Source organism: Papaver somniferum, chromosome 7 (genome assembly GCF_003573695.1).
Source record: "Papaver somniferum cultivar HN1 chromosome 7, ASM357369v1, whole genome shotgun sequence".
NCBI classification, from domain to species: domain Eukaryota; kingdom Viridiplantae; phylum Streptophyta; class Magnoliopsida; order Ranunculales; family Papaveraceae; genus Papaver; species Papaver somniferum.
The window spans coordinates 117,158,264-117,167,226 of record NC_039364.1 but is presented as its reverse complement, the minus strand read 5'-3'; the positions used below and the strand labels follow the sequence as shown (position 1 = coordinate 117,167,226).

At 37.2% G+C, this 8,963-nt stretch overlaps 1 long non-coding RNA gene across 1 annotated transcript; it reads right to left on the bottom strand.

Annotated features, from left to right (window-relative positions):
• Nucleotides 1-7,249: 7,249 nt before the first annotated feature.
• Nucleotides 7,250-8,369, bottom strand: LOC113292927. The gene is made up of 2 exons (XR_003331951.1): nt 8,050-8,369; nt 7,250-7,776 (listed from the first exon to the last, which is right to left on the bottom strand). It is a non-coding gene; the product is annotated as an uncharacterized LOC113292927 (long non-coding RNA).
• Nucleotides 8,370-8,963: the final 594 nt, after the last annotated feature.

Here is an 8,963-nt window from a genome sequence, read left to right as displayed (position 1 = left end):
GTTTCATTTCCATATACATATTTGCAAGCTTATTTGCTTACATATAATCATTCTCGCAAGATTATTTGCTTACATATAACCATTCTCGCAAGCTTATTTGCTTACTCATCTTCTTATGTGGTCTTATTTTTCCTTCCTAGTTAAAGGTCTTATTTTGCCACCTCTTGTCATTGCAACAAAATCGCAGGACGTCTTTGCACTTTCATGCAAAAACCCATTGATCTTGTATTAACTTTTGCTTTTGTATTATTGCCTCTTCAGGATTGTTGCGACAATATGACAGGCCTAAATATTCTTGCGAAAATAAAGCCCCATGACATTGCCGTCTTGCGACGAAATCGCAGGACGTCTTCACACTTTCATGTAATGACCCATTGATCTCGTCTTATCTTTTTCTCTAGTAGTATTGCCTCTTCAGGATTGTCGCACAAATATGACAAGACTTAATACCCTTGAGAGTAAGAAGCCTCATGACATTTGCGTCTTAAGACACTTATCAGCTCCCTAATGGAGGGTGCCGCCCTTATCTTCCCCCTGGTTTCCCCTTCAAGGAGGCGTACCTCTACCATACAAGGTTGTCTCCTCCCATCCGGTCTTAACAACAACCAGTTGTTTTCGCAGCCTCTTGTCCCTTTTACCTATAGGGATTATGGTTACGAGACTGCACCCTAAGTGGGGTTTTCTTCGGGCCGAGTGCAGTATAAGCCAAGACTTGTCAAGAATGGGAAGGTACGATCCAGACGCCCCTGGCACTCTTGACTCAACCGTGTACCTCGGCTCCTTGATCAGATTCTTCACTCCTTGGGAGAGTCCTTATTACCTTAGTCGCCCAACCTAAGTCATAAGCTTAAGCTGAGAATCCAAGGTGCCTCTCCCGGATGGGATTTATTGACCCCAAATCTCCATGACTCAGGTTCCGGGGCGGTGTAACCTTTCCTTGAGCCATGCAACAGGTACCCCCTTATATGACGTACTTTAGGTCTTACATTTGCCTCTTGCGAAATTGTATTCGCGAACTAGGGTGTACGCCATAAAGGTTCGCCCCTATCTGCGAAATTTTATTCGCGTTTCTGCGAAATTTCCGCGTCTCTTTGTTTCTGCAAAATGTTCGCGTTTCTTTATTCTCTCATTCATCATTTCATTTCTATCATCTCTTTCATTCATTCTTTCATTCTCATAATATAATATCATTTGAATCAAAATAAATATTCAAGAGAAATTCTAATACATGGTAACTCTGAAATCTTTGTAGTTGTGAAATCTTTGTAATTCTGCGATTCTATCGCGTTTGTAAATCAAATCAAAAATCTTTTTATTCTCTGCAAAAGAAATATTCTAGAGAAACATATAAAATGAATTTTTTCAGTTTTCTGTAATTTTGAAATCTCGAAATCTCTGTAATTTTGAAGTCTTTGTAATCTTGAAATCTTAGTAATCTTTATAAAATTATAATCTTTGTAATCATGCGATTGAATCACTTTTTGTAAATCAAATCAAAAATCTTTTTATTTGTTCTTAGTATAAAGTAAAATGTTCAAGGAAGTGGTACTTATCTTTCATGTGAGTCGCTGTTGTTGTCAAAGAAGTGAATAAATGCCTTGAAATGTATGAATTTCGCGCAACAAAAAGAAGTGTGAGAAGTGAGACTTGAACCCTTGACCTTCTTCTTGGATTTTCTCGCACCATACCAATTGTGCTAAGCCTCTCTTGCGAAGTAATCAAATTCCAACTGTGTGAGAGGCAATTCTGTATAAATTTCGCGTAACAAAGATAATCATGTGCGAAATAATCAAAGAAGTATCAGTGCGAAAAAATACGCATGTGTTGGGACTTGATCACACGACCATGAACTCATTAACTTCGCAGATGACCAATTGTGTTGCCTCTTGTTTGCGAAATAATGAAACAATATTGCGAAATTATTCATTTTTTCGCTCTCTGTAAAAAAGAAGAAAACTATGTTCGCAGGCAAATTCGAACTTGCGACCACGAACACACATAATGCTCTCTGGATCAATTGTGCAAGAACCTCTCTGCGAAATTAGCGCATAACTTTTTTCCTTATTCTTTTATTCTCCCATGCAAATGAGAAGAAAATGAAAAATATGTGTCTCTGTGAATTCGAACCCGTGACCTATTTGTTGTTCGCTCATCCTTGAACCATCTGTCTGAATTTCTGTTTGTGACAGAAATCACAACTTCTGACTCTTATCATTATCTTCGTCTTTCTTTTGTTTCTTCACAAAATGCCTCTTACTTTCTCCTGAACATGAAAATCTTCCACTGAAACTTCCATTTTTTCCTTAAATTTCACCACAACAACTAATTTTTTCTCTCACTCTTTTCATGTCTTTGAATTGTTGATGATGTTTACTCCCTAAAAGTGTGATTTCTTCCATAAAATTTCCATTTTTGAACATAAATTTTGTAGATCTAGAAAAATATGAACAGTAACTAATCTTCATGGAAATTTCTTGAACCAACAAGCTACAAGAGCGTATCAATGTACTTCATCGTCTCCTCTCCATCTGATTTGATAACTCTTCTCATTGCTGGATATCATCTCGCTTATCACTATTACTTGTTGTTGGTATGACGAGGTTGATTTTGATAACATTGTTCATTTCTCGAAGCTGCATCTCGTTGTTCTCGTATCATCCGTTCATGTGCTTTGATTCTTTGTGTGCCTGCAACAAATTAAATTCATATTACTGATAAAGTTCTCCACAAAATTGTGTCAATGATACTTTTCTGATTTTTCTTTTAGTGATGTTATCGCAAGGTCATTGTAGGATTTCAGCTGAGGTCCGCTGATTTTTTCTTCTCTCTTTTACATCTCACAGGCACAAACCATCCAATCACTTGTATCATAATAAAAATGGTTATTCTTCGTTTATTCCCGTATTTTTGTCTTCGCACAAGCAGTTAATTGGTAGCTCATTCCAAGTTGTTACTTCTTCGCAGCTTCACAATTTGTTCACATGAACAATCTGATTAATTCATTCTTCCTTACTACCTTGTGTTGGGAAAGATATCAAAATATTCGTCACTGATTTTACTCTCGTGACAGTTTTCTTGTGATCTGTTTCTCACTTTGTTGATAATTGAAGAGTTAATGTTATGGGTAATTATTCTTGACACCATTTATTGTCACTTCTGTTATTTACAAGATAAATTTTCCAACTGTTGCGATAAATTCACAGACACCTTTTCTTCCATAATCCCCTGGATTCTATCACGTCCATGATTCTTCTCCTGAGTTTCGGATGAAATAAACTTCGCACGTCTATGAATATTCTTCTATTGCCATCTGCTTTCTTCCTTCTTCTTCGGTAATTTCTCACATCACCTTGGTCCTTAGATGTACCTATGTTGTGCAGCTTTGACCCTTTCTTTGTTTCGACTAGCTGGAGTTTTGTTTTTTGTCTTCGCAAGGAGCAAGTATTTCTTTTCCTCCTATGGTTTGGTCGAGGCTTTACTTCATATAGATTTGTATGGTGCTGAATATATCTTCGCCTAAGTTGTTGTCTTGTCAATCTCTCATCCCATCGTGCTTCCTGTTATTATCTTCGCACAGAATTTCGTTCCCCTTTTGATTAATGATACTTCATCTTTTGCTGCCAATACCCCCTTTTTGGGTTGTGCTATTCTTCTTTACTTCTTAGTTGGTTGATTGAAGGTATCAATGTTATGAGCTCCATCTGGGTATTCTTTCGCGTGATGCTAATTGTCTTTAGCTGTACAAAGTCTCCTTGATCTCCCTCTTTGATAATTGATCTTCCAACGTATTCTTTTCATGAGTTGCTGATGGAATAAATTTCGCAGACATTATATTGCATGGAACTGGTGTTTTATCTCCTCATGATGTATTCTTCGACGTTGAAGTTACTTTTTCGTCCATTTCTTCACTCTGCAAATCTGTGAAGCTTCCTCTATCTTCGCTTAAGCTTATGCTAACGATCTAGTTTTGACTATTGCACTTTTACTTTTCTCATACATTTCGTCTAAAATCTTCTTTTCGCACACGGTATGAGATTAACCGTCCAGAACTTTTGTTTTCGTAATCTTCGCGTAAACCTCTTTGTAGATCTAAGATTTCATCTGATTTGTGAAGAACAAAGTTTTGGTTTTATGAAGCTTTTCTCAAAATCTTTGCTTAAAATATTTCCAGATCTAAATAATTGAACATAAGATGAGATGAATAGGGAAGAGATTTGTCTTTTATATTTGAGAAATTTATTGATGAAGGTGCGTTTGGTTGTCCTTGAAATTGGTAGATTTCGTTGATTTTGTTGATGAAGACTTGTTGTCCGAAGAGATGAAATTGTTGTCTAAACTTCCCTAATTGCCCTTGAAGCTTATAGATCCAATTGAATTAATCACTAACAGTAGTTGATTTCTTTGATTCTTCTTCACACCAACAAGGAATAAGTAGTGTTTCTAGCGCCAAAAATGTAGTTGCAGGAAATCCTACAACACACCCCTTGCATTATAATGACTAAGATTTCTAGATCTAAACTTATTTGATACGAAAATAAAGATAAAAATAATGAAAATAGAAAATAAGACACAAGATTTACGTGGTTCGATCAATTTGATCTATATCCACGGGGTTAGGGATCTTCACTATGATTTTTTATAATTACATATGGATTACAGTTGAGACTCCATTAATGAGTATTTGGAGCTCTTGGTTGAAGAAGGAAGAAGAAGATAATAATACAAATTCTGCTTTCTCTCTCTCTACAAATGTGTCCTCCCTAAAATGTCTCTCTCCTTTTTATTTTTGATTATCCTCCTTTCTTTCTCTTTCCTTTCTCTTTATATAGGATATTATATAGTGGATGATAGCTCATATGTAGCTAAGATTTCCCCTAATTTCGGATCTGGCTTGCGATGATATCGCAAGCTTACAAATGTTAATTTCGTAGATCTTCCAATCTTCACAAAGTTATTACATTTTTCTTATGTTTAAGCTAATATCACCTATTGTGTCGTTTCTCAAAGTGCTCTGCGGCATTTTTGTAATGCGTTGTTAAGAATTTCGCGAGCGTATTGTTGTCGCGAAATTCTGATCCTACAAAGTCCTTGAGCTCAAGTACACTTTTCTATCCTAGTCCGAGACTTATCTATGTAGGCTAGAAATCAATACTTATAGTTTTGATCACTAACATTGACAAACATGCTTGAGATAGCAACGCATGCGAGGTCGACCGAGCTATGCTCTAACAATGAAGCAATCAGCAGTTGTGTTGATGAATAGAGATGGGTATGACTTATCTGGTGAATGGGTTTGAGCTCGATGGGAATTCAGGTGGGGTTCTTGTTGGATTAACTACAACATTAGAAGAAGAAGATGGTGGTGCTACTGATTCACAGTTTGTGATGGTCTGGATGGAGAGATGGGTGATGTGTATAATTTCACAGAAGATTGAAACCGGAAATTGCAGGAATTAAGAAGATTGGGTTGTTCCTAGATTTGATTTTGGTTTGTGTGTGACTGAGTTTTGATGGGAATTGATGCTGGTAGTTGTATTTGAGCAAGAACAACACAGGGTATGAGTTGCTGCTGTCGAGATATGCAAGGGTTGAACTGCAAGAATGGTTGCAGTCTCAGATGGTGTTGGTACTTAGAATTACAGGTGGTATTGAGCCATTGTTGGTGGTTGCAGCTCATGGTGGTATAGGAGAAGAATGAGGTTTGTGCAGTTGCAGGTGGTGTATCAGGATTTTGGTCTATTGGATGGTATTGCAGGTCTGCGACTGCAGGTGTGTACGAACTGCAGGAAGTGTGGCCTGTGTTTGGTATGTACTGATATTTGAATGTGTCGTGCAGCTGCGAGCTGAATTTATAGGTGATTGAACACTGAACTGGTGTTAGTAGAATGGTGTTGGCTGAGAGACAGGTACAGCTGCTGGTCATTGCAGTATTTGGAGTTACAGGGTTGGAGCATTGAGCAGGCATTATGAAGCTAAAGCAATACTAGTTCGAGAAGCAAGCAGAGGCAATAGTGGTATGAAACTGCAGGCGATGGCGAACTCGCATGTGAAATTGGACTGCAGATGGTGTTTGTTGGTACTGAGAAGAACTGAGATGCCGCAGGACAGATGTTGATGCTCTGGATTTGAGTTGCAGAAGGCTATAATGATGTTGCTGCGAAGGGTTAGTTGGTAGCAGATTACAAGGTGGACAGGCTAGTAATGATGATCTGAATGAGGGGATTCTATGCTGTTAATGAAGTGAGTTGGAGATGGAATTATGGGATGGACAGAGAAGCTGCAGTCATGTTTGTTATTGATGGCTGGTGAGAAGTTAATGCTGTTCTTGTTGAACCAGGGAGAGAGCAAGGATTGCAGTTGAAATAGCTTGGGTCTCTAATGGAAGAGGTGGTTCAAATGGGTTGAGATGTTGCTTACAGTTGGAGTTTCTTGATGTTGGTTGTTGCTGCAGGGAAAGTTATTGAAGTTGTGAATTCAGAGACGGACATGAAACTGAAGACAGAATGGAAATTTGGATGAATATAAGGAGGCATAGGCTGTCAGTTCCAGCGGACTGACAAGCCATTGATGATGGATGGGCTGGACCTGTTCAGTTTTTGTGTGGCCCACTTGGTATTTCAGCAACTATTTCTCACGTGAGGAAGCTTATGAAAGAAAACAGCCTTATATCTTTAGGGAGGATCTTATCTTCACTTCTACTTTTGTTCTAGGGTTTTACAACATGATAGATTTTATCTTCCTTCTTGTGATGAACTCCTTTAACATGAGTGCTTAATTTATCATTGGTTATGGATTAGTTAAATTTCACATAACATGAATCCTTGTTTGATATATTAGTTTTGTCTCAATATTATCATTTATGATTCACCATTAATATTGCTACATGATTTGAATGCTTGTTTAGTCGAGTCGCGAATCGATTGAGTTTGCTTTCATCTTTATTGCTAGATTAGAGTTTATTATACGCAAAAGTGATAAATTTCTGATTGCAAGTAACATAATTGTGAGTATTGCTTGTAGTGATACATCCTAGTAGTCACAAGTGAATTATAACCTTTGTTAAATCGGATTAGTGCTTTTACACGTTCGATTGCTTTGATTGGCCTGATTTCATAGAACTTAATGCATCTAGGGAATTAAACTTGATTAGTGCTTTTACACGTTAGGTTGTTCTCTTGATCATCGGATATCATTGAGAAATAGGAATCAGTGTTATCAAAGTCTTTCCTGCAATTATTTTAGTATGAAATGAGTCAATCATCCACTTTGGTATCTTATTGAATAAAAACGGTGATATTGTTCCTCCATTGATCAAGAATTTCGGTTTTTCGGAAGTATCACGATTATCCAATAAGAAGGGTTTCAATTTATTCAAATAAACGATTTGAACACCTACTCATTCTAACAACTGATTGCAGAGTTGATCATTCGGCACAACTTTCAATTCTTCTTCCAAAGAGGCGATCCTTGTCTCCATCTAAAATGCCAGAACTTCTAGGTTTTGATATTTTCCCTTAAACCACATACATTAGCAGTAATGGAGTCGGATAAAAAAGTATATGATCAGAAACTTCGGCAGTCTAGTAATCCGTCAAGGTCCGTTTCTATTACCTTCATCATATGTATCAGCAAGACCCATGGACTTCTTCATGTCAAGCATATTAGAGTCGCGCCTGGAGATATCACGTGCAGACGACCATCGAAGCGAACCACATCAAGTACAGGTATAAACTTTAGGAGATACAAACGCGATAAACCCAAAATGCTTAATTTTTCCTGTATGTAAAACACCCAAAACTTAACAACCAATACAAAATAAACAAACCAAGATAATCAAAATTGAAAACCCTTTCGTAGTTTTTTAGATGGTTCACCTGCTAATGTACATCAAACAACAAAATCAAAGTTAGGGTTCTTAACAATCTTCAAAATTGAACTAAGGAAATCAGACTTTATTATGGTTCAGTTCATCGATTGTTCAGATCATCGCAATGAAACAACTGAACTTCGAATTTGTAAGAAAATTGAAACTCAGCAATGAAAAATCACCTGATTAAGAACCTCTTGTAGATCAATCAAAATTATTTGCAACCTTTATTTTTCAATTCGCGTCCTCCTTTAGATCAATCGAAATAATCTCTTGTCCATCTCTATAATTGAAACCCTAGATAAGAAAAATAGAAATCCTATATGTGGGGTTCCACTGTAGAGATAAACAAGGGGGTTATAGGGAAAGTTGATTTAATAAAAAGAAGAAGGTAGATAATGGTGCTGGTAGCAGTGAGATGGTGATGGTGGTGCTCGAGAAGAAGAAGGAATAGAAGAAGGAGTGGTTGCTCTGCTTGCTCGGTGAAGAAGGAAGGGAAAAGAAGATAATGTGGTTGCGGGGGGAGTTTAGATAAGATATACATAGGGGAAAATTATCTCTGAAGTTGAAAACAATTACTAATATTTGGGCGGAAATATGAGGCCTTGTGTTACCATGCACACGAACTCTTGGCATGATTTTATTTCAGCAGTTACTATTTGTAACCGGGCCTGGGCCGTTTCAAAATTAGTAACAGCGGGAGGCTGTTATTAAAAATTAGTAACTCGAATTTTTAGTTGCGAATTAGTAACGACTAAATGCCCGTTACTAATCTGGGTTACTAATCTGCATATTTGGTGTAGTCATGTACTAATACATTCATATAATAAGGAATGCATTCTTCACAAACCGTGGAAATAATGTTCATGAATTGATTCGAGTGAATCAAACCGATTTTGCTTCAATTGTGTTCTTGTATACTTCTATGAGAATATAGCAATTGAACAACTCTATAACTAGTTTCATTTGAGTCGTTTGAACTAGTTGTGGTTAAGATGAATAAGGTTGATATGAGAGTGTTCATATAGCTAACTTCGGTTTACTACTGTTGAGCCAACCTAGTGTACACGTTCAGGTACGGTTACTCATACCTAAA